This window comes from Coturnix japonica, chromosome 15 (genome assembly GCF_001577835.2).
Source record: "Coturnix japonica isolate 7356 chromosome 15, Coturnix japonica 2.1, whole genome shotgun sequence".
Taxonomy (NCBI): domain Eukaryota; kingdom Metazoa; phylum Chordata; class Aves; order Galliformes; family Phasianidae; genus Coturnix; species Coturnix japonica.
Window position 1 is genome coordinate 7717794 of NC_029530.1, and position 22140 is coordinate 7739933.

The following is a 22140-nucleotide window of genomic DNA, read 5'->3' on the forward strand; positions in this document are numbered from 1 at the left end:
ATAGGTGGTCTACTCATGAACTAAGACTCACAGCTGGAATAGGGCATTACTGTTTCAGAAATCTTAAGAAGGTGATGATTACTTTGCGGAAAATAAATGGTAAACATTGCATTTGATCATTTGTAAGGTGGCAAATTTGGTGTTACCTGCCCAACCTTACTGCACACAATACCTTATTAAAACACGAGGAAGTGTTTTTAGTTATTGCAGCAGAAGAAAGCTGGAGGGATTTGAAACAAGGTGACAATATAGCTTTGTGAAAAAAAGACACACAGAAGAGAAAAAAACATGCTTCTGCTGAGTTGTTCCAATGACAGATATAACCTAACCTGAGGTCCCAGTCTCTGTAGCAAAAACCTGAGAGCCTGGGCACAGATAACAGGGTCCTGAAAACAAGAAGGGTCTTGTTTAAAAAAATAATTTAAAAACCCAAAGCAATAGGGTCTAAACAACTAGTGAAGAGTCAAAGACTGAAGCTCCAGTCCAAGCAAAAGGCAACTAGAAGGTACTCCAGCAAATGGAGTAAATGAAGTCATGTAAATGAGATGATTTTTATCTGTGATGATGGTTAAGAATGTGCCCCTGACAAACCATAAAAAAATAAATCATAGTTGTGTTTGTATATTTTAGAGCAACAAAAGCAGATAAGAGGCAAAAATCTAGGCAAAGATTTGAAAAGAATGAAATCATAGAAGCTAAGTAAGATTTCTAGTGCAAACTGAAAAGACAGATAGACATATAAGCCAAGAAATATCTGTTTTCATGAGAAGAACAGGGAAAGGGTAGCAAAGAAGAGTGAAAAACATGCTGAGAACAGTGGATAGATATGTCTTACCACGTCATTTGGAAGGAAACAACAGAACACTGTACAGTGCAAAAAAAATGGGTCTGCACATAAAGAATTCAATTACACTAGAAAAATGAAAGAATGACAGCGTAAGTTCATTGTGGAAAAAGACAGCTGGGAGATCAGATTTCTTCCATAATGGTTTTGCTAGAAAAATAAAAAACATTGCTGAGCATGAATAAGGGTCAACAGTCAGCAAGGTGGACCTCACCACAAGACACAGAACAAAGTTTTTGTTGCAAAGAAAGCAAAATATGGGAAACTATTTTAATAGAGTAGATCAACACTGAATTCATGGAAAGTCTGAGTGAAAGCATGGAATGAACGGGCTGGAAACATGTCAGTTCAAGATGCAAACTAAGCAACACAATGAGAAATGTTTCACAGTGAAGAAAAAACAAACAGAAAAACAGACATACATTGAATGAGTGCACTTGAGCAGCAACTTGTCAACATGAGCTGAAGTCAAAAAAGATAGTAATTCAAAAAGCATAATAAAAGAGCAACATGATGCAGGAAGGCATCAGGGAGCCAATCAAAATGGAATAAGGTAGAAAAGGAAAGCAGGATTGTAAAAGAATAAAGCAAGTAAATCTCATGATGACCTAATTTAGGGAAAAACATGAGAGAAAGAAAGGACAAAATAGTGTGAACATCAGCATAAGAATCAGCACTATTATCAAAGATGAATTAGGTGGGTAGTATAGAGAGCAATTTCCAGTCTTGTGCCACATAAAAAATGAATCATACGAACTTTATGAAAAAGGAATTGTGAAATTCTTAGGATCCATCTTCACAATTCAAATTAAACACGATATTATTCTCAGAAGTGGAGATGAAGAGTAGAAGAACTTTTAGACTACAACCCAGGACAACAGGAAACACACACACGAGACTAAACAGAATCCAATATGCTATAAAATATGACTCATGGGAGAAGACTTGCATACTACCAGGCACAGATTACAGCTGCAGCCCATGCATGGTCTCATTCTGCTTCTCTTTTGAAACTGAGAAGCTTTGACAGCGTTACAATTCTGCCACATGCAAGAGCTTCAGCAGGTATACCTCAGACAGCTGAGCCCTACTGCAGTTACTCTCTCTCTAATCCAAAGGAGACTTAAAAAAAATAAATAAATTACACAAGGTGAAGGAAGTTGTCCATGTTCTGTGCTTAATGTGAAAGTGCTTTGGGCTTTATCCAAAAAGCAGATGTAATTCCACACAAAACAATTATGCATCCAGAACTGTTCAACATGTATGAACAGCACTGTACAATAACTCCTGCTTTAAAAATCCAAGCAGGTAGTTTTTTGTACATTTTGCCTTTCCATCTAGATACATATGAACTTCAGAACATTTTACATAGGAGGCAATACTACAAATGAGTTTAGCCTTGGTTGATAAAGGACAGCAAGCACTCTTCTGGCTTAAATTCAGTGCAAGTATCTATAGTTATACTCTTGGCACATTTTTCACAGCTCATCCCCATGAGAGATCAACATTTCTTAATTAATATTAGTTTTTTTCTTAATCAACTTCAGTTTTTCTACTAAGATCAAGAGTATTTTTAGTTGGCACGAACAAGGCTGAAATATAAGTAAAGGAACTCTATTTAGGCAGTTGTGCTGAAATACCAGCCTATGTTAAGTAACACTTTGGAATGAGAACATCTCTAGTTTTTTCCTAGCAGAATAAATACCACTGTCAATGCTAGAGGGAAAAATAATCATAAAGAATCCCCAAACTTTATAAAGTGCTATGGTTATGATCTACCTACTGTTAAAGCTTTTAGTTGACTTTAGTGGGCATTGATACAAGCCTGTACCATGTTTTCAAAAGGTGAAAGTAAATGTAATACTCTGTATTTTAAAATATTGGTGGCAGAATGCTTAACAATTAGTGATGCGGAGAGTTTTACTGATGAAAAAACAGTATTTAGTCAGTGATTTATACTGCTCTTGTGTATCAATATCCACACCCTAATAACTTTTGAAAGAATAGATACAAATAGTCAAACTTTCAAATCCCTGTTTCTATACAATCTCATAATTTACTGTGTTATTTGGAGATACAGAAGCGTCATTATTATGATTTAACAGTAACTTCTATCTACATGCACATGTTGCAAGCCTGACTTCTGTTGTAAATTACAAATCTTTGTTCGTGCTTAGCCAGTCTTAGACTAACAGAAGACAAATCTGACCATAGATATTTTTAATCACACTATGACAAAAACAGTCAGGATGCTTCCACACATTCACAGGGCTATGCACATTTTGTCACTTTCATATAATTCCACAAATATGTTTTTTGTCTATAACAAAAATAAGAGAGTAGGTATTGTCTATTAATTAAGTATTTTTAAATTCAGCAGGTAACAAAATGAGCTCATAAGTCTAGGAAAATTTTAAGCAGATTCCTTCCCCCCAGTGATAGATTTTAGTTTTTATTCCCTATATTCTTGCTAACTCCCTACCCACACAACCGCAGTTTCAGTGTCTTTTACTAAAACCTGTGAGAACATCTTCAGTAGTCCCTTAAACCCTGTCTGCAGATAATTTTCACTCTCTGGTTGTACAAGATGTCCTATGCTGAAGCCAGAAAAGTTTCCCTTTTTTATCATAGCTCTACCAGCATTATCCTCCTTCTTTATCAAGGTACTCAATTACAATTGTCTCGCCATTCGGTGATCCTTATTTCATTCATTTTGCTCTTGAATCAAGTACTGAGAACTGATCCAATGCAACATTTAACAGTAGGAGTAATTTGCAGGTTTTTTTCTGTGCGAAGCAGTCCTAAGAGCCTAAATGAGAGTTTCACACAGCAGACAAAGTTACTAAGCACCCCCAGTACAAGTCTTAACAGCAACATTTCAAACGTCTGCTCTTTTGTTCTCTTTACTCTCAGTGACATCTGTTTTTAACTCAAATAACTGTGGTACTAGCTAAAATTATCTTAAAGCTGAAAGGTGCTAATCTGGCCATTAGTTTATTCATTATTCAGCAATAAATTCTTAGTTATTCAATTCTCATTTCTAGTATTAGCAAAAAACAAGCAAAAAACCCTACTTGTAGTATCACTGTATCACAGAACTAAAACAGCACACAAAGCTAAAATTTTACCACTGGATTCCTAGCTATTCTAGTTGAAATACGCAAGAAAAAAAGATGAGAAGTTATTTCTTTTTTCTCACTAAATATTCACTCTTGTGAAAACAATTAAGAGAAACATATTTGAGGTAAGAAATAACAAACATGCTGGTAGTTATTCAGAATGTATCCATAGCTCAACATGAAGGCCAAACACAAGTTTCTCATAGCAGGTCAAAACAGTGCAAAAGCTATTGCAGCTGGATGTCCTCCAGCTTCCAAATTCACTCTAACCCACAAAGCAAGTTTACCAGCTATGGGGCAATACTCACAATACATAACAGAATAACAGTTTGTCTTCAAAACTATGTCAAGTATATAAGGACAGCTTCTGAGACTGCTTAGATTACTCAGCAGAAGTGGGGTAGGGAATTTTTTTGTGTTTTCAGCTGTCCAATTTAGACACATTCAGTTACATATCATACCAGTTCTAGCCTGATAACAGCTTGTAGCCTTTCAGGTTCACTGTGCTTAAGAAGCGTAGATTTTGGTATGCCATGGTTCACTTAGAGCATACATCAAGACTTGTAAATTGAGATCTCCCAGCCAGTGTTGTAACTAGGAACAGATCATAAGCACTGTCTCTTAGCATCTTCTACAACTCTTACAAATTTGTGCATTTTTCCCCTCGTGACACTGAAAAATTCGTCAGTCTACTTAGAAGAACAACTCATTATGCAATATCAACCCCAAAAGTTACAAACATCCCAAAAAGCAGGAAAAATAAGATTTCTTAACTCTACAAAAACTCCAAATAAGACACCTCCCAACCTCAACTAAAAGGAGACAAAAGACATTTCTAATCCCTTCACCCATCTGAAAGCAATCTGAGTTTTGTTTCAAGTTTTATTAGCTGGCAGCAATCCCATGCCATTGAAATCCACGTGCACTAGCAGTCTCTATCTTTTGCAAAAAGTACTTTAGAAGGAAAATTGGAAGCAACTCCTGTTTCCCCTTTGTCTTCTGAGGGTTCCATATGTTAGGGGAGATACCCACTACAAGTTTTATGTAGTTTTGTTATTTTAGAGACACAGAAATAACATAGAAGTAGTAGAATAAGAAAACAGAATGTCACTGCAATGTTGATTTCGTCTCGCTGACTTTTTGACTTTGTCAGTCCTTAAGAAGGAGATATAGTTTTAGTTTGTGTTACTCATATCCATCATTGAGTAGCGTAAAGGACTGCTCTTCATAAAAATAACTGCCCCTTCTCATCTTTTGTGCTGGTTGCAAAAGAGAGCTTCTCCATCAAGGTGAGATATTACTTTCTGAAATCTCTGAATCCAGGCCTTGTGCTGTTTGTATTTTTCCATCTCCACCTGCTTCTGACCAATCCTAGTACAAGCTGGATAAATTACTTATAGAGAAAATAGGATTTCATGGGCATTTTATAACAAGATAAGTCTGAAATACCATTTTAAATTACATTTTAAAAAATATGAATCTACAGTTGATGATTCTGACTAAACAGAAGAAGACATCAATTAAATGATGAGACTGATATGCTCTTAATATAATTTGATCAAATGTGTAAATCTCTTTCACATCCTATGTGAAGACAGATAATAACCAGTGTGTCTAAAAAAACCTTTCATTCACACATCATCTTTTACTGCTGAATACGAACAGCGCTGCTACAGGCTGACAGTAATCCATCTGCCCTCCATTACAAAAATGCTTATTTAACACTCCTTTACAAGTACTTTATTGTTTTCCTGAATTAACTTGTTTATATAAGATTTTGATGAGTTCTGTGAACAATTCTTGACTGGATAAATCATGAGAACATTAAGTATCTGGAATCTGAAAGTACTGTTATATAGATAACCTTTGGTTAGTCATGGACTATGTATATGTGGAAACAAGCAACACCAAAATGAGATACTGTCCAAATACACCAAAATACTCTGCTTGATCAAGACAATAATACATGCAAAATTCTCTCAGAAAATATTTTCTTGATTCTGGTAACAAAACTTAACATTAGTCTCCAGTAAGCTTTTTTTCAGAATACAACAGGAACACATCTCTAGCATAATAGAAATTCTTTAGTTTAGACTTACAGCTGAATACAGAATGGGAACTACATTGGCTTTCATAGGCAGTGATCTGTACTGTCCCACTAATGAAAAAGAATTGTTGCCTTTTCAGTTGGTCACTGCCCTGATAATATGATTTTTTAAACACATATTTTCTTGAACAAGGTTTTTTCCTGCATTTCAGAGGTAGTTCTATAGATGATACTGAGTAATTGTTCATTGCTTGTCTGTCTTATAAGTGTTTTTTTGTAGGTTACTGTAAACATCCATTCAGTCAGGCTTTTCCATTTGATTCTTACAAGAGACTAGAGGAAAAGTATAGAAGTAATTTGGACTGCAGAATCATGAGAGAGTACCTTACTCTCTGGGTATTCACTTGAATGTCACTTGAGTGAAATTCTCACAAAATTAAATACCATTACTAGCAGAATGAGTCAGAGAGCTTGGTAAGAAGGAAGATGATTGTTCTGCTCACTGAGAACTTCATCTTTATTTGTTAATTAAGTTTGTTGCACACTTACAGAGCTCCATGTGACTTAGTGTCCAACTTCAAAGTTTTTCTTATTTAGTATATAGTTACAGTTGGAGTTACCCATTTCTGTCAGATCAATTCCTACCAAAAATATCCTGCCATATTTCCAGATTAGGATATTGCAACATTTTTAATTCAGCATTCACTGTTTGCCAGTATCAGAAGACACAAATAAAAAGCAGTATGAATTAGCCAAAAATACAGAGAACTTTATGTAGTTCTACCGTACCATGCTTAGTTTAAAGTCTGATTTTGGGGTAATGTTTTTTTCACGATCCATTCTTCATTATAGAGCTGTCTGAACCTCAGCATTAATTACAAGTTCCCAAGAGGCCACAACAGCAGTGGCTTTTCCTGGTACCCTTGGCTGCAGAAGGGAGAAAAAGCGCAGAGCTACTAAACCAACACAATGCGGAGAGAGGCTTCTCTTGTCACAGACCAGGGGAACATTCTCTATAAGCACTGAATTTTAGTTTATAATTCACTTACACAGGCTGAGAACACAAATATAACAAGAATCAATAATTAAATTATTTGTCTTGGTGGTAGGTTATTAGTTCACCAGTGTTTTGACTTCTACTTAATTGAATTGTTTGGCACAGCAGCGTACAATTAGTCCTCTCTGGGAAAACAGAGAATTGTAATCTGCAGTGTTAAATCACATAGATTCCTTCCTCTTGTTGATGTGATACCTGATAGTTTCATTTTTTTTTCAGACCACTGTATATTTAATTGACCTGTGGAAGTAAATACTGTACTGATATGGGAACAGTGCATGTCAGCCTACAGCCTGACCACATTTGAAACAACAATCTCCTGAATTAATACGTTGTTGAAATTACCATCCTGTTGATGTTCCTATAACTTGAAATAATTAAAGAAAAGCTTCAGTATTCCATTTCTCTTTATGAACACCTGTGCAAAAAAAAAACCAAACTTTACACACCTGTGTAATCACAGTCATGAGGCAAAGTTCAGAGCTGCTTTTGGGAACGCTCACAGCAAGAAACATAATCAGAGGACTTATGCACATCTAGTCAGGGAACGGAAATAATATGATAATAGAACAATTGTTCAAGTTTGAAGTAGGCTAACCTTAGAATTTTAAATACCATCATAAATGTCACTGAATTACAAATTAGGGTAAGTTTATCTGTTCATGAACATAAATGGATTGAAAAGGAGGTAAAAACATGTCTCTGAAATTACTGGTTAAGGAGAGATTCTACCATTACTAAGCAACACAAAATGAAAGCTCAGTACCTTCTTACCAATTACAAAAGTATCTGCCAGGTGCAAAATGGTCTCTGTTTTAGCATGCTGACTACCAAACTTAAAACACCACTGTTTAAGATGTACTGAAAGGCATCACGAGAGAAAATCTACCTACCAAGAACCAGATGGAACAAATGCTGAGGGCCACTTTCAACTCACATGCAGTACAGAGAAATGTTAGTGTTTAGAATGGATTTCATTAATATCATAAACATTATTTTACTAATAGATTTTAATGCTTTAAATTATATTTACAATATATGAAAAAAAATTGTAAGTAGTATTAATTTGAATCTTCTGCCATTACATAAATATCAAGGACAGTTTCTTTCCTCATAAAACATCCAAGTGTGAATATTTTGCATATATGTATAAATTGAAATTATATCTCCACATCCAAATAAAATAATAATTTGTTAATACATTCTAAGTATTCAGATTGGTAGATACCCAGAGAATAAAGTTTTTATTAAAAAAAAAACCATAACACATTAACATGAATGTATTATTTTAAGCAAGAGAATCTCCTTGATAACACTTTTTAATATGATTCTTTTGAATAACACATTTTAAAGGCAGATGTTTAATAACCAGGTACTTACCCTCTCCAAACAACAAGCTCTCTCAGAGCTAAACATCCAGCTGCGTTTTTGTCACCATGCCATGACACTTCCATCAGAACTGATTACAATTCAGTTTCATTGTGTTTTTTTTTCTTTCCACAACACAACTGTGTCAACTGTGTTTGTGTATCAACAGTTGATATGCTGACTGTGTTCGTGTCAATGCATTTTGGGAAGATAAAGGTAGTCACCCTAAATTGTCTCTATAAGGTTTGAAAATACAGAAAGCAGGCTTACAAAATGAGAGTTGAAACACACTGGGAATACATGCTGTAAGTACTGCCTGGAGAAAAGACCTGGGCTACTAGTACTGTTCCACTGGAGCCCTTCATCCACATTAAATAGCATCATAAAGATACAGGTAGAGGACAAGGAGAGTATGCTAGTCTATCAAAGAAAACAGGTTTGTTAAGTAGGAGTAGTAAAATATGAAATATGGTGAAATATCTTGAAAATTACCTAGAAATTGGCTAAATCATACACTTTTTTATCCTTTATATTTTACAGTATACAGTAAGAATAGGATTCATCTGTCCAGATTTAGCACGTGCATGTAGGTGGCTACCCCTGAGTTTGTCATTCTGTGCTTCCTTTGTAGTCAGTGAGGACAAGTGTCATGTCCAGATAACTGTTAATCTCCGTCTAAGAAAGTAGTTTGATTAATTGCACTGCAGGAATCTGTTTTTTTCTCCATTAGCTATAAGGGAGACCTAACCAACTAACTCACACATACATGACCTATTACAGGTATCTGAAAGTGATGAGAATAATCTGTCTACGTGCCAAGTCCAGGTCCTCTTGCATATATTGACTGTAAAAATATCAGATGAATAAGATGTAGTTCCTAAGAAATGATTATTTGCTTTCTGTGTTTTGTCATTCTTTTCTGCATCTCATAACTTTACATGTATGCTAATCTCATTCCATTTTAAATGGGCATATAATGACAAGTTTTATTTGTCCCCACACTGTATGGACTGCCTTCTGAATTGTGTGCACTTACTGGTTCCCAAGCGTGCAAACTATGCAGAGAAAAATTTTGCTAATTTTTGTACAGGCACAGGAATATAATGGCAAAATGATGAACACTTAGAATTTGAATTCAGCTTTTCAAATTTTCCTCTTTATGTCTTTCTATTGGCCAACATGATCACTAGTAATTTCATAGGCTATTTCTGTAGCATAGAATTGTCTGGAAATGTTCTCATAGTTGTCTTTTTGATGTGATGACTTAGCAATCTAAACCAGAAACAGCCCTCTGGTGTACGGGGCATAGAGATAAAACAAGAGCAGAGGAAAACAGAATTTGTTGAATAAAACCATTACATGTCCAATGCTACGAGCAGCAGAAGTTAAAAAAGAAACAAAACAACAACAAAAGCTGCAGCCTTCTGAAATTTCACTACATGTTTTGTTAGTGATGGTTTTAAATTCATGTAATAACAACAAATGTTGGGAGCCTATGCTGGAAATGGTGGCCCATCGATAAGCTGCTTTTTCCATCCTACTTCACCAATACTCTTCAGTGTTAGTGAAGAGCAACAGTTGAGAAAGAAGCATATTTTTCTCTATAGTTCTCATTCCAAAGGTTAAATTATGTTCTTGATAGCAATGGCATAATGCTAGGATAACTTAAATTGCTAATTTATGGCAACTCCTGATTTAACTGCAGAATAAATAACAGCTGAATTTGACCCTTCTGCATCATATTATTTGTATTCTATGTATCTGAAATTGCCAGATGACTTCGAGAAGAGAATCAATTTTAGTTGGTTTGGATCAAACTAGTTATTTCCAGTTATTATTCTTTCATCAATATGGCAGATGAAATTTGGGCTTCTTAAATACTGATTCTGTATTGCTTAATAAAAATATTAATTTTTAATACAACAAAAATTATAGGTCAAATTCTCCTCTTAAGTAGACTGGGGTAACTATTAATGAATATGGTTTTATTTTGGATATGTTGGGGATCGCAAGGAACAAAATTTAACCTTTTATAAAATAAAAATAAATCCAATAATAGTATTTATAAATATGCCAATATTTTGATTTTGAAGGGCTTTGGTTTAAAAGTTATCAGAGATAAATAAGTTAATTACTTCCCCTAGTAAGGTGTTATGACTGAAGGTGAGTAACCTCAGCCAATATGTTAACAATAACCCTAAATTTTCTCAGGAAGATAAATATCTAAGAATCATAGAATCACTAAGGTTGAAGAAGATCTCTAAGATCATCTAGTCCAACCATCCACCTACCACCAATACTGCCACTAAACCATGTCCCTAAGTGCTACATCTACCCTTTCCTTAAACACCTCCAGGGGCAGTGACTCCACCACTTCTATGGGCAGCTTGTTCCACTGCCTGAGCACAAATTCAGAGAAGAAATTTTTCCTAATATACAACCTGAACCTCTCCTGGTGCAACTTGAGGCCATTTTCCCTTGTCCTGTCACTGCTATATGGGAAAAAGACCAAGCCCCATCTCAGCACAACCTCCTTTCAGGCAGTTATAGAGAACAAGAAAGTCTCTTTGAACCTTCTCTTCTGCAGGCTGATCCATCCCAGTTCCCTCAGCCACTCAGGCAGATCAACACTTCCCCCCCAAGTTGGTGCTGTCTGCAGACTTAATGAAGGTACGCTCCATCCCCTCATCCAAATCATCACAAAAGATATTTAAACAGAATAAGCCCCAATACCTGCCTCTAGGAAACACCACTTGTGACTCGTGGTTAAACGATTAATACTTTGATAAACTGATAACTCATAAGTTAGAGTTTGTGACTCCAGGAAATTCTTAGTGAATTTGTCATTGAGACAGTGACCTTACTGAAATCTGCTATAAAACTGTTCAACACTGTTGATCCTAAAGGGCATGGGAGAATCTGATCAGTGAAAAGCTGCGTGCTCATATTGAGCCGGGACTGTCCGACTGACAGCAGGAACAAAACTTCCAGCAAGTCCCATGGAAGCAGGACCAAATCATTACACAGAGTTAGTGAGATTCAACTCTCATTTTCAGTTACATAAATCTGGAGAACATCTTCTGAAATAAGTGGAATTATGGTGATTTAGCCCAAAAGAATTGAGAGCAATTTTCTTTAATTAGGTGGTAGGGGGGGAAGAGATATAACTCCTTTACGTTACCTCATTGCTACGTATCAACCAAGGCTCTATCTGCTGTCAAAATCATTATCTGCTTAAGTTGGAGAGGAAAAGCTGACTTCACCATTTAAGGATTTAAGCTTTTATTTTCTGTTGTCCTTATCCCTCTGCTTATCCCCTTCCCCACATCTCAGCAGGTAGATTCCCTTCAGATGAAGGGCCACATTTCTTTTTTCTGCTTCAGTCTAGATTTCTTAATATCTAATATACTTTTTCCATTAACGTGTAATCCAAACCGAGACAACCTGAACACTTTCACTTCGCTCTGCCAGAACTATTTTTCTAGTTATTTTTAGAATATCATAGTTAAATTCAAGCCCAAGGCCTGTAGCTGAAACAGCAAACTGCACCAAAAGCCTGATACATCTGATTTCAAGGCAGTAGTGCCTCCCAAAGAGCCAGCTCTGTCACCAGCAGTCAGTGGAGTTATGAGAACATAATCCTCAGACAAGGTGGCACATTCTTCATGCAGCAGAATTTATTCACCTCCATAAGGCCCACAGCCAGAATGAAATCTGCGGCCTCACGTGGAATCAGTCAACCTTTCTGAGGGCATGCATATGCACACACAAGTACGGGTCTTTGAAAATGCACGTCCATGCTTTAGTAATAGAAGAAAGGAGATTTTATCCTAAATACCCCCATATATCTGAGATGTTTTCTTTTGATTTCATTCATCACTGGCTTCCAGAAGAATGAAATTTCACTCTTCTGTACACGTAGGCCTACGCTGGAACGGTGTCCTCTACCCAAGGACAGGGATCTGTGCTTTTGGGGAAGAGCTTCCAGTCTAACCATTTGATGAAGACAGCTAAGTTAAAGGCAAACACCTTCCTGTTCTGCAGAGCTCTATCCCTGCACCTGTGTCGCTTCAGGCGGCAAATATGTGCCTTGCTGCAGAAAAGCCACTATTTTTATCTGTACCAGCACTTAAGCCATCAACGTGGATTACAAATTCTCCATCCATCAAGTCAGAAACAGTTTTCCCTGTGGAAGCACAGGGTACACCCTCATTTTGACTACATGATCCACAAGTAGGCATCCACAGCACCATGGTTCTGCTTGACCTGCCGTGCAACCCCTGCAGAAGACATTCCAGTGGCCACTCAAAGGGTGTGACCCACAACGGCACAAAACAGAGCCAGAATAAAAACCAAATCGGAGCCACGTTTGTACCAGCAAATGGATGTAAAGGGAGCTGAATGGAAAAGCAATGAGGTGGTCTCAAATCTCACCCAGGAAAACATAGCTGAGATAGGTCAGCAGCCTCCTGAGCAAATGCTGCAAGAACACATTAAGCAGCTCCTACAGGGAAACAGCAAAAAAACCACTCAGCTCAGTGCTACAGCCAGAAAAATATACACTTGTCTGTAGATCTACATGCTAACTGAAGCATTGGGTGCGTATGGATCTCTCACTCGAAATGCAGATACAAACAGACCATGGAACTTGTGGCTCGGCACCTCAGACGGAGCCATGCACAGGTGCGGATTGATGCTATAACGCCTCCCGATGCCTCGCATGAACGAACGCGGACGAGGCAGAGCAGCCTCGCAACAAGCAGCCGCGGCTGCAGGACTCGCTGCAGACCCCCAGCAACCGGAGGTTTGCAACTGCAAAACCCCCGGGGAGCAGAGCCGTGCGGGGAGGGTCCTCTCCCAAAGGCACAACCGAATGGAATCGGTACCGGAGCGCTGCGGCTCGGGGCAGCTCGGATGCTGGCTCTGGGGTCCGGGCTAGGAAGGGCGATGCCTGAGTTTGATGGAAAGGGCTTCAGCTGAAGCACAGCCGCCCAGGGAAGGTCATTTTAGCCGTAGCGGCAGCAGCCCAACCCTTGCGATTTTTCTTCTGCAACCAGCAAAATATTCCTACCTCACGGTGACGACCATCCCTTCCATCACCGAACTACCGCCGTTCGTTTCAAGATCGCATCTATTCCTTTCCCCCCGCAGAACCCCCTTTTCATTCTGGAAACGTAAGAGGGAAACGCTCCTCGCGGAGCTGACGGAGAAGGAGAAGGAGGAGGGAAGCAGAAGGCAGCACGCACTCACCTCGGCGCCGGGCCGGCAGCCTCCACCGCCTCAATCCATCTCCGCAGCCCCGCACTGCTCCTCCCGCGGCCTTCTCGCAGCTGCCCGGTCTCCCAGCAGCAGACGGACGCTGCCCTCCCTCCTCTCCGGTCTCGCAGCCCCTCGCTCCGCCCGATGCCGCAATACCGACGCCCGCCGGCGGCCCGCGGAGGCAGCGGCGCGGGGCGGTCCCGCCGGGAGCCGGGCGGGGGACGCGGGGCCGGCTGCGGGAGGCGGAGGCAGCAGCGCGTTGCCACGCCAACGAGCGGAGGATGGCAAGGGGGGGCGGGCGGCCGAGCCCTGTAACCCTCCAACCCCTCCAACCCCTCCCGTCCTGGGTGACAGCGGCGGACGGGCGGCTCCGCTCCGTGTTGCGTAAGGAGCGCGCACGGGGCAGCTCCCCGAGGAGAACAAGGCAGCGGTCGGGGTGCCGCATGTGTGTCAGAGTGATGCAATGAAGGGCAGAGGGCAAAGCCGGCTCGTGCCGCGGGATCTGCCTTCATTCCGCTGTTAACATCTTTCGGTTGATTTCGGTGCCGGGCATTTTCTCTTTCCATCTTTCGCTTCTACGTGTGACGCTCGCTGCAGCTTTATTTAAGTGATACCAAGTACCATTTTCTCTTATGTCACGGATGGAGCTACCTGTTCCTACATATCTTTCCTTTTAGCCGTGCAGGCTGCAGCCCTGCTCACACAGCTGCGATTTCTCCCTACAGTGCGATTTCATAACCGGAATCTATTACTGATACGTTTCTGCTGGAGACAGCAACGGAGGCTCCCAGGCAGAGACAGAGCAGGGGCATGTTTCCCACAGCGAGGCTACCATGATGCAGCACAGCAAACATCTGATTCCTGTCATTAACGCCGCTTGCAGGGCTGATCCATCAGCACAACTGCAGCATCAATGAGCTACAGGAATGAAATATTTTAGTGTAAAAATGCAACGTAGCAGCATTAGTTTTCTTGCACTGAAATAAGAACCATGAATCAGTGTAGCACGTGAGTCCTATGCGTAATGAACCTCAGGGTTCTTACCAACAGTTTGTCCATGCACCTGGGCTGGTGATGTGACTCAGAGCATCAAAAGATAAATGTCCTATACGTGACCAGCGCTGTTTTCTCAGCAAAACTGTAATCTTCAAATCATAAACTTGCCAGCTTAATAAAACAAACAACCAGCTTTTAATCTCTCCAGCTTTACCTTTCAGTATCCAGCAATGCACGTTTATGCTTTGATGCATTGATACGATCAGGCAGCAGTGACTGTCTAAATTCTAATGGTGCTCTGTGTCTCTCAGTCGTTCTGCAGTGCACGAAGCTCTGCCATAGTTCTGTTGGCAGGGGAATAAAGAGGGATAAAGCAGTGTAGCTGTGGTAACTGCCTGAGTACTCTGGATAATGGGATGAAAGAACAATAACAAGGTGTACAGGTTTAATCTGCTGCTCCATAAAGAACAAGTAGTTACTATAGAAACTGTCATATTACACGTGTCTCCAGCATAGTGCTTTATATGTGAGAAGAAGCATCTTCCACACGTTACCAGTTTGGGCATAAAAACAGCATCAGCTGCCATCATCCTGTGTAGGAAGATCATTGGTCACATGCTCTCCACAGGTTGCATCACTCAGATGCTTTGCATTACTGTAACAGAGCACTCGCTTTTTGCAGTTTTGAGGGAGGCACCTACTGGTGGATGAGACATTGCAGGGGAAGGAAACACATGCAGGCAGTCTGAGTAGTGCACTGATTCCAGCACCACGGGATGGGAGTTTGGTGAGCGCTGTTAGTGAATGGCAGAGCTGAAACTCAGCTCATCCTGAATAAGTCAGCACATCTGTCTCTGTTTTCTTCAGCTGCACCTTGTTCTGCTTCCAGAAATTCTCAGTTGGGACCTTCCAGCTGTTGGTTGCTCACATGTAGCCAAGCTCCCAGAGGAATTTAAAGAGGAATATGCATTTCAAAGTAGCGTGTATCCCAAACAGGTATAAAAACAGAGTTCTTTACCTCAGTGCTCTAAATGATATCTTTCTATGTAGGTAGACTGAGAAATCACAAATACATACTGAAAGTGAATAGTTTGTTTTACTCTTTTTGCCTAGAAGTAATATCTTGCCTAACAAGCAAGCAGTTTGGAGGAACAGCGATGATCTGGTCAGACCTCTGGCACCCCCATGACAGGCAGGTCTCAGGCGTTTTGCCATATGGGAGCAGTCTCTGTTTGGAGGAGGAGCAGTTGGCTGGTGTGAACATCTCACATGAAGCTCTGGAACCACGAGCTGCATGAGCTTTGCTCATCTTGCCAGTGACACCCACTGACCAAAAGCCAAGTCCTGGCCTGTTTGCTCTTGCTTTCTCTTTGGGATCAGTCAAAACATACACTTAGCTTGAAGACAATAGTGCTAAAATAGAAATGCATTCTGAAGTGCAAAATCCCATAGGGATTTTTCTAATCAATAGCCCTTAATTATACTGTGACAACATCAAAATATTTATAAGCACACATGCAATGTTCTTGGTGAATGTACATCTCCAAATGATAGAGGGAAAATTGAGAGGCCGCATCTGGTCTGCAACAAAAATGCAATAAAGGACATCTTCTATTCCATTCCATTTTCTACCAAATGCCCTCTTTTTAAACAAGCAATTGTATATCTGGGTTAGATATTTATAGACAGGTCTATGATTCCGTGTGAGCAGAAAGAACTGAACAGAACATCTAGAGAAGAATGAAAAGGCTATATTTTTATTTTTAACCATTTTTCTCACGTGGAAGAGTTTAAAATAGCATCAAGCAGATGACTGAAATCTGATATTTATAACTATCTACAAATTGTGCTTTGTACCAGTGGCTATGAGATGGTGGGAAAAAATCATTGAATGCACCTATTAAGGATGGGGTCAGCCCCAGCTCCTCTTTATCCTTTAGGAAGAAAATTCTCTTTACAAGGCTTTCACCTTTTTATTGTGTTCTCACATCCTTCAAGTAATAGAGGGCTTTGCTTGCTGTGGAGTCTTTGATCTTCCAATCTCCTTCAAGGAGATATTTGAGAATGTGAGCCTGGAGAGTGAGTTACAGCCAGCGGTGCAGGCAGTGAAAGAGATGGAGCTCTCCAGTTCCCCAACAGATTAAAAAGAAAAGAATTAAAAACAAATCAACCAAACCCAAAAAAGTAAAAGCCTTGCATACATTCCTTCATAGTATTATTGCACATCCACTGTATGTGCAGCTCACAGCCATTGGCTCGGCTGCTGAATCAGCACTTGCCACTGAAGCCAAGAGTAGAAAAACAAGCATTAAATCCAGCAGCTGGTGGACAGCTGCTTGGAGGATTGCCTGGAGCACGCACAGATACACTGGCTTTCCTGTGCACTTAACTTTGCACAGCAGGACAGACCTCACTTTTCACAAGCTTTGTGATGGGTACCTTTCCTCCCTGAGAGGAAAGCTACCATGACATCACAAAATAAGAGGTGTATACTGATTTGTAAAGGAGCCATCCTTTCTTCATTATTAAGGGTAAAGGAATGAAGGGGGATAGAGGGTGACAACACTTTGGTCTTTCACCCAGTAAATCTTGAAGTGCTGACAGAGTCATTGAGATCAAAATACGTAGATCCTCAGAGAACAACATCCACAAGGTGCAATTAGAGATTAACAAAGATTATTTTAGCAAATAAATTTTCAACAAGAAAACAAAAAGAATTACTGCTGGATGTCGCAGCTCTGAACAACAGGCTGCTGCTTATCCCTGGGAGAGCTGTCTTCCTTCTCCTGTTTCCCAATGTGAAGGTTTTCCACTCAGTATAAATGATGACATGTTCGTGGAAGCAACCAGCTGGAAGGAGGTCTCTCCCACCTGGGGATCCCTGGGAGGCATTTAGGTCTTATTTATTTCTTGCAATAGCAAACCAATAGAAAGAAAGAATGTCTTGCAAATATTTTTGGTTTTTTTTTCACTGCTAATTGTGCCAGCTGAAGAAGCATCGAACTGGGGGCTTACAAGAATTACACATGTATTTCTACTAGGTTCACATTTCTTTCTATCCTTTACAGATGATAGCTTTGCTTCATGTGGGAACCATAAGCTATAACTACAATTCCAGCAGCATTATGATTTGTCCCTTGTATTATTTTGTAATGTCTGATGAGGAGGAATAAGAAACCACTAGCTTAGAAAAAAAGACTGAAGATTTTGTTTGGGGACAGAAAGGTAATTTGCAAAGCACAGAAGTGGAGCTGTGGGCATTCTGGCAGCTTTACTATGGGGACCTCAGATGCCAGAATGATTCTGTAAAAAATTGGCAGACTGCAGGCAGGTTTAAGTAATAAAGCTTAGTTAATTGCACACCTTTTTTTTATGTTAGGCCTGTGGCTAATTTTGTATCTACATGAAGATACTGCATATCTCAGCTGCAACTGTGGTCACTTACAAAGTGCAGAGCAGATGTACGCAGCAGTGGGCTTGGCCATCTGTAACTGCTCAGTGCCTCTTGATTTGAAGCAGTCTTAGACAGAGGAGTGAAAACCTACACAAAAGACAGTTTGGCCTAAGACTGCTTTAGTGATAAACTAGTAGTGAAATGAGTAAATGCAGCTTCTGATTATTTTTTAATTCACTGCCCCTATTTTAAGAGAGAGTTCTTGCTCTGTCACTGACATGCATAGGATGGGTTCAAATAATAAATGAACTAACTGGATGATGAAGTCAATGACATAGGAAAGCACACTGTGCTACCCTTACCTCAACTGATTGAATCAAGTATTTCAATGTTACTTTCAGAATTAGTTATAATGGTGTTATTTTAAAAGAACGTTATATTAAAATGGCAGGAATTTTTATCAGCTGATGAAATAGTTGGTATCTAATAACTGCAGCCAATACGACTCCCTGTTTCTGCTTAAGGTCTTGGTGCTTTAAATTCTGTATATAATGTTCTTAAATATAAGTGCATTAGTAGCACTAGGGAAATGCATATGTCTGACCTTGCATGTTTCCAGAAGTTTGACTTAATATTTTAGTCTGCCTTAAGTAACAGGTTAGTTTCACTGCTGTGGTCTGGGTTCAACTGCACTGAATGTTCTAGAAATGAATGATAAAAAGGTTGTTTTACAAGAACACCTTCATTCATTCACTTGGAAATCGTCTTTCAGGAATGCATTTCTGGTTACAAAACATTTACTGTTAAGTTCTGTTCCCATCTGATAGATCCCTTTAAGCCAACTTCTGTGATTACAGCTCACTGGAGGAATTGGGCTCTCAACCCAAGACCAAAATTTACTGGGAATCATTTCGGATCACAGATGATCCCAAGGACAGTCCATGCCTTGGCAGCTTCATATTCAATTGAGACAAGAATTTTTCCCTCTTAGTGATAAAATAAGCACTAAAAACGTGGAAAGCCCTGTTGTAGAACCTCACCCAGAACAGAATAAATTTTCATTGAGTAGTGTAAGTAGTTTTCCTTGGGAACATGGCTTTCCACAGAAAAGGTGGAATCTGCAAAGCAGCAGGACTGTGTGGGAAGCAGAGACTTATCTGCCTTCCAAGCAGCTCCACTCACATTGTGCAGCCATCTGGGCCCCAGGTCTAACTGAGCCATGTTTCTTCCACTTTCATTTTGAACTGAGCTGCCAGGACAGAGCATATGAAGCAGAAAAGGACCTCACCTGCCTACAGTGCTGTATGCTTCTTCTTGTAAAGACTGTATTAGGTTCAACCATTCAGTTGTGCTCATCCTGGCATGAGCGTATGCAGTGTGAACTGTAGGATAAAATTAACTTACAGCAGCTTTGCCAGCATGCCAGATCAGCAAATACAGCCAGGGGATTTGTCAGTGCTACAATTTCTCCAGTTTATTCTTTGACATTTTCTACCAGCTCAATTTTAAATGGAGCAAAAAATAAGACAAAATTCATACCCTTCTAACAGTGAAAAAAATCTGAAAATGTACATGTATATATGAGGCTGAACTAAGGCTCCATTTAACTTCATCCTCTTCTCTTCCCTCACTAGTTGTAGTCAAACACAAAGGCCACAGGTACTAGTTCTGCTGCCTTCTGCAAAGGATTTAATTCACAATTAATTGTGACGTCAGCAGCCTATTGCAGCCACACATCTCTTTTAGTCTCATCCTACCTTTCCTATTCCTGAGCAGCAGACAAGAAGGGAAAAATTTGGCCTGGGGAAGCTGAATCTATGTAACACTCATGGCTGAAGCTCCAATTCTGGGGAGCCACTATCTGAAGTCTTCAATTTCATCTCTCAGTAATTGAATTGAGGACATTGGAGCAAGCAGCACATATGCCAGACTGTTTTCCTTCCTTCTTGTGTTTTGGCAAAGTCTCCCCTGTGGAGGAAATTAATAAATTTCAGGATGACATTTCCTTCTTCAGCCAAAAGAAAAGGAAAAAAAACCCTCAAGATTATTTTCAGTCTTTAATTTTAACATATATATATATATATATGTTATATATATGTATATATATATGTATATATATATGTACATATATGTTATATATATGTTATATATATGTTATATATATATATATATGTTATAAATATATAAAATCTTTTTCTGAATAAAGGAAATGTACTTTGACAGAGAGGAAAAGGTAGGAAAATTCCCTAATTTGTGCAATCAATATGCATTAGTGGACTAACAGTACTTATAGCTAGGACATTTTTTATAAGCCAACTTTGCTTAATTACTTCTATTTCACCATCATTTTGACTGTTTCCTTTCTTCTGTATGTTAAGGTATGAATACTGCTTTATTAAATGAAGGAAAAATTGCTTTAATTTTGGAAACTACCTTCTGATACGCTACAAATGGTCAGCGATCCATGGATTATGAGTTATGCACTACTACACCAGGGAGTGTATCTCATACCCCCACAGCTGTTTTGGTGAACTTCACTAAAGGACCCAAAGCTGACATCCATCAGAATTAAGGGTGCCTGCCTTAGTGTTTGACTTTACCCTGTCAGGATCACAACACTAGGATCTCCCCACCGCTGGGTGCTGGGTGCATTGATGGCACAGCACCACTCAGCATTTGCTGGTCTGACTGTGCCTGGTTCTGCTCCTCTCTTCACTTTCTACTTCTTCCTGTGTTGCAATGCTGTTACTAAGCATTTCAGATAGTTGTCTGGACATCTCAAAGAGACAGCTGAGGTATTAGCACAACATATAGAATCTGTATTTATGTATTTCACTGTAGTCCTGCATTTTACATCACTTTCTAGCTATGCTTCGTATTAAAACAAACATTAAAATCGCTTTGAGTTGAAAACTGACATTTGTGTTGAAAAGGATTTGTAATGTGATTTAATTGCTTTATGTAATTGAAAAACAAAACAAAGCATCACAGTTATGTGCTATAAATGATTCGTGTCTTCTAAAGAATTTAATTTGTTTACATGCCCTGCAGCCACACTAAGAGAACAGAATAAATGGCAGCGCCTCTTTGGGTCTGTTTGAAAAATGAGTTGGGAATGGGAGAATGAGAGTGGCCAGAGGGCTGTGAGAAGGAAGAGACGAGCACTGAGATAAAAAGTAGCCCAAGGGAAGATTACAAGTCCTCAGAAAAAGAAATCAATAATGGTGTTAACTATGCAGCTGCAGATACAACTATTTGTATTTTGAAAACTTTCTCCTCTTGTTCTTCACTACATGCAGTATATCTGGAATGCTCTCTGCAACAGATGTATCACTTTTGAAAGGGCAGCATCTAAATGAAAATTTAAGGCACTGAAGATGCCAGGATAGTACAGGAGCACTACAAACACCAGCTTACCTTCTTTTCCCATTGCTTGTTCAGTGCGATGCAAAGTCTGAGACTGATGTAATCCACAAGTAACTCAAACAACTTTCCACTCATGCCATCTCCTTTCTCCTTTTTACCTCCATAGACCTTTCACCTTTTGACTCCCCTAGGAAACAATGATGAATTTCCACCTGGAAATTTCAGGCTCGGTGTTAGATAGCCTCTTTTTTTGTCTCTTACTGATGGCCTTTTCCTCCCCACCCTCTGAGACTCCTGACAAGGTCAAACAATCTATCTTTGTTTCTATGTTTATATCCGGGAAGCTCCATCTGGTAGCACAACAGCATTTCAGATAGGACAGTCTGATAAAAACTGTAGATAAGAAAGATCCCCAGCCTGTTAAATAAAAGATATTAAGAGAAATGAAAACAGTGCTCACAGAAAATAAGTACCCTCCAGCTAATTCAGGGGTTCTGACCACAGAATGCACACTACTAATGGCTCCACAGAATATAAGCTATCCTAGGCTATGCTCCGTACATCAGCTTGCTGACCTATTGAAAGAGGAAGACATAAAGTATCTTTGTTATATATTTTGCACTCAAGAATGTAGTGCAACAGCAAAGGCTGGCACCATAAGCACACATTAAGTGAAAATGCACTGGCTGA

The 22140-nt window shown here is 39.4% G+C and overlaps 2 protein-coding genes across 3 annotated transcripts in view; one reads left to right on the plus strand and one right to left on the minus strand.

Annotated features, from left to right (window-relative positions):
- Positions 1-13889, minus strand: part of GNAZ (G protein subunit alpha z) — a 35161-nt gene extending 21272 nt beyond the window's left edge. Inside the window, exon 1 of one of the 2 annotated variants that reach the window (XM_015878221.2) lies at positions 13686-13889. The gene's annotated coding sequence lies outside the window, so the exon portion shown is untranslated. Of the gene's footprint in view, positions 1-13506; positions 13621-13685 lie in introns of those variants that run through there. The other variant, XM_015878222.2, reaches the window with a different exon arrangement.
- RSPH14 (radial spoke head 14 homolog) overlaps positions 1-22140 on the plus strand; it is a 53489-nt gene that overhangs the window by 25263 nt on the left and 6086 nt on the right. The window lies entirely within an intron of this gene.